This window comes from Ursus maritimus, unplaced genomic scaffold (assembly GCF_017311325.1).
Source record: "Ursus maritimus isolate PB19 unplaced genomic scaffold, ASM1731132v1 scaffold_13, whole genome shotgun sequence".
In the NCBI taxonomy this organism is placed as follows: Eukaryota; Metazoa; Chordata; class Mammalia; order Carnivora; family Ursidae; genus Ursus; species Ursus maritimus.
The window spans coordinates 19,614,281-19,619,102 of NW_024423675.1; positions in this window are offsets into that span (position 1 = coordinate 19,614,281).

Consider the following 4,822-nt stretch of genomic DNA (forward strand, 5'->3'; position numbering starts at 1 on the left):
CCGACACTGGGACCCTCTGTGACATTGGGGACCCTCCGTATCTAAAGACCTTTTTTAACTCACGACACAAAAATTTGTATTTGAAACCCAAGGTATCTGGGATACTGTAGGCGAGGCTACTATATTGTTCCAGCCCATGACCTGTGGATTGTTTTAATTTGTCCTTGAGAGTGACGTGGTGAGCTCTTCCTTTTCGATCTATACTTTCCCCTGACAGGTTCTTCTCCTTGATGACATTTCTGAAAGGCCACTTCATCATCTTCTCTCCATCCTTTCCCCTTGTTGCAATGGCACACAAACCGGTACCACAGAACAGCATGCCACCTCTTCCAGGAAGCCTTTCTCAATCCTTCTAGGGAGAATGAGCCAGAACCAAGAGTCTTTAGATTCCTTCTCCCACAGCCCTTTCTTGCATTTCTCCAGCAGCTCCTACCTCATTCCGCCCTGGATTATAGGTCATTCCTCATTTACACATCTCTCAGCCCAGCACATGAGGAAGCCTCGAGAAAGAGGTCTAGGCTTTCTTCATCTGAGCCTTGCCCTGCCGGGTTGCTGGGCGTCTGTACATCAGAGGGCTCATTGTTGGTGGAGCCCACTCATTCCATTAATCCGAGGTTTGGAGCCCCTGAGCTTTGCTCTCCCTGTGCTAGATTCTTGGGAGGGACGGGAAGGACAAAGCAGAGCCCTTGCTCTTAAGAAGCTTAGAGATCTAGAGTGGGTGGGGGGCGGGAGGACAGGCAAGACTGGCCACCGGAAGTACTCTCAGGGGCAGTGGTCTCCAGACGAGGAGTGCACACCCCAGCTGGGATGCAGGAAGAAAGCACGAGCAATTCTGTTTTGTCGTATTGCTGATTACAGATTTAGAAATAAACACTTAGAAATAAAAATTGTGTTACTGATTTTCGCTGTCTGGCTTGCCCTGGGCACCTCTCTAGGCCCCTCGTCGGCCAGCCGCAGCCACGGGGCTCCTCCTGGGGAGGTGGCAGTGGAGCGAGGAGCCCGGGCCACCTGCCCTCACTGGTCCATCTGCTATCGATGTGTCACCTCACACTTCGGGCTGCAGGAGGCCATGGGCATGGCTACTTTTATAAAGGCAAGACCTTTAAATAATAGGAACTTTATGGTATTTTGTACATGAAATGGTGGAGAAGAGGAGTTGGTCATGAAAGTCTCTTGAGCCACGTAGGGGTTTTGGATTGCTCCTGGCAAAGGGTTTAAAACAATTGCTGGACTTAAAGATGAATGGACATTTTTCCTTAATAGACAAATAGAAGAAAACGTAACTTCTCACTGTGCCCGCCTTTCCTGGTAAGTAGTTTAGTAGCATGCCGCCAATGAGTGTGTTTTAGTTCAGTCCTTTCAAGGGACGGGTGAGGTTTTTAAATAAGTGTGAGAAAGAAGCAGCCTTCCCACAGCCGTCGCTACTGTACAAAGACAGCATTTTGAACATGTCTGGGAATATTGCATCATGACAGGGTGTGTGGCCAAAAATGATGTTAAGTGTCATGAGTAAGAACTCTCACATCTGCACACTTAAAGAAACAAAGTCTTCCAAATTCAAGGTGCATTTGTTAAAAACAACAACAACAACAAAATAAAACACCCTTTGGTGTCAAGAGGAAGGAAAAAACCTCATAAGTGGTGGAATAGAACTGAAATACTGGTATCATGAATTAGCAAGTGCAGCCATTAATACAATTTTCCTAATTTGAATCTACAAACCATTTCTTGTTCTGTGACAACAGCCTTTAAAACCAAGTATGGAAATAAACCTAGGACTGGGCTTTTGGATCCTCAAGTATTAAACTATGATTTTTAAAAGAGAATAAAGCATTTCTAAGCAGAATATTTTTTTTAAAATTGAGGTATAACTGACGTCCAACATCATGCTAGTTTTAGGTGTACAATATAATGATACGTGTATATACTGCATTGTGAAGTGATCACTATAATAAATGTAGTTAATATCCATCACCATATATAGTTACATTTTTTTTCTTGTGATGGGAACACTTAAGATCTACGACTCTCATAGCAACTTCCAAATATGCAACACAGTATCACTAACTCTAGTCACCGTGCTGGACATGACATTCCCAGGGCTTATTTATCTCATAACTGGAAGTTTGTACCTTTTGGCCACCTTCACCCATCTCCCCCATCCTCCAAACTTTTGCCTCCCCTCTGGTAACTGTTTGTTCTTTACAGTTAAGAGTCTGTTTCTTGGTTTGTCTCTCTCTCTTTTTCCCCTTTGCTTATTTGTTTTTTATTCCATATATGAATGAAGTCATATGGTATTCATTCTTCTCTGACTTATTTCACTTAGTATAATACTCTCTAGCTCCATCCATGTCGTTCGTTGCAAATGGCAAGATTTCATTCTCTGTTATGACTCTCTATATATGCCACATCTTCTCTGTCCATTCATCAATTGAGGGACACTTGGGCTGCTTCCCTATCTTGGCTATTGTAAATAATGCTGCTATAAACATTACCGTGCATATATCCCTTTAAATTAGGATTTTTGTATTCTTTGGGTAAATACCTAGTAGTGCCGTTGCTGGATCGTAGAGTAGTTCTATTTTTTAACTGTTTGAGGAAACTCCATTCTGTTTTCCACAGTGGCTGCACCAGTTTGCACTCCCACCAGCAGTGTGAGAGAGTGTGGTACACCTTTCCTGGCTGTCCCTAGCATCTATCCCTTTTCTTCCATCAAAATTGAGGGTCCAGTTTTCTTTGGAGAATTCTCCCACCCCACTTTGTGGCTGTGTGAGACTGTGCTGTGTGAGACCGATTCCACCCTAACTCCAGAGCGGACCCTGTTTGGCTTAAGTTAGTCAGAGGATCCCTCCCACCTTCAGGCATTGTGATTGGCCTAGGGATAAGAGCAGGACCCAGTCTGGTCCTCACAGAGATAGAGGGAAATACTCACCAAGGACTTCTGACTGGGAAGCTTCTTCGATTTTCCAGGCACTACCAGAAGAGATCTTGTGTTTCTCTGGACTGTGGAGCGTGCAGATACGAGCCTTGCCTGGCACTGCTACAGTGAGTTCTGCAGCCTGTGGCTGGTGCCAACAGCCAGAAGGGTGAGGGTAGAAAGAATCACACAGACGGACCCAGAACCCTGACGGCAACATGAACCTCTGGATCAATCCATGCCTGAACTTTTCCCTCCCTTTGTTTTTTTCAGTTGCATGAGCCAAGAAATTCCTTTTATTCTGTTGGTATTTTATGTCAGTCAAAACATGAAAAGTCCCCATTAAAACATTTAGAGAATAGTGCATTTAGCTGAGCTATGGAACAGCGACATCGTAAGTGTTCTGGAATATCACTAACAGGAGGGTGCAATGCTGGTTCAATTAAGACCTGTTCATAAAGCCTGTCCTCAAGCATAGTTAGCTCTGCACTTTATTTTTTTTTCTTGTAAAATGTTTTACTTTATTTTATGTTAAGTGAGAGATTTTAATTTTCTCAGTATTGTTTTATATCATTTCTTTTTTCTTTTCTTTTATTATGATATGTTAGTCACCATACAGTACATCCTTAGTTTTTGATGTAGTGTTCCATGATTGTTTGTGTATAACACCCAGTGCTCCATGCAATACCCATACCTGAACTAACCCATACCCTCACACCCCGCCCCTCAAAACCTCAATTTGCCACCTGGAGTCCATAGACTCTCATGGTTCATCTCCCCCTCTGACTCCCCCCCCTTCACTCTTCCCTTCCTTCTCCTAGTGTCCTCCATGCTATTCCTTATGTTCCACATATAAATGAAACCATATGATAATTGTCTTTCTCTGCTTGACTTATTTCACTTAGCATAATCTCCTCCAGTTCCATCCATGTCGATGCAAATGGTGGGTATTCATGCTTTCCGATGGCTAATATTCCATTGTATATAGGGACCACATCTTCTTTATCCATTCATCTGTTGAAGGGCATCTTGGCTCCTTCCACAGTTTGGCTATTGTGGACAATGCTGCTATGAACATTGGGGTGCACATGCCCCTTCTTTTCACTACATCTGTATCTTTGGGGGAAATACCTCGGAGTGCAATTGCTGGGTCATAGGGTAGCTCTATTCTTAACATCTTGAGGAACCTCTATACTGTTTTCCAGAGTGGCTGTACCAGCTTGCGTTCCCACCAACAGTGCAAGAGGGTTCCCCTTTCTCCACATCCTCTCCAACATTTGCTGTTTCCTGTTTTGTTAATTTTTGCCATTCTAACTGGTGTAAGGTGTTATCTCAATGTGGTTTTGATTTGTATTTCCCTGATGTCGAGTGATGTTGAGCATTTTTTCATGTGTCTGTTAGCCATTTGAATGTCTTTTTTGGAGAAGTGTCTGTTCATGCCTTCTGCCCATTTTTTGACTGGGTTATTAGTTTTTTGATTGTTGAGTTTAAGAAGTTCTTCATAGATCTTAAATATCAGCCCTTTATCTGTAATGTCATTTGCAAATATCTTCTCCCATTCCATGGGCTGCCTCTTAGTTTTATTGACTGTTTCCTTTGCTGTGCAGAAGCTTTTTATCTTTTTTTTTTTTTTTAAGATTTTATTTATTTATTTGACAGAGACAGCCAGCGAGAGAGGGAACACAAGCAGGGGGAGTGGGAGAGGAAGAAGCAGGCTCCCAGCGGAAGAGCCTGATGTGGGGCTTGATCCCAGAACGCTGGGATCACGCCCTGAGCCGAAGGCAGACACTTAATGATTGCGCCACCCAGGCGCCCCAGAAGCTTTTTATCTTGATGAAGTTCCACAAGTTCATTTTTGCTTTTGTTTCACTTGCCTTTGAAGACGTGTCTTGAAAGAAGTTAACT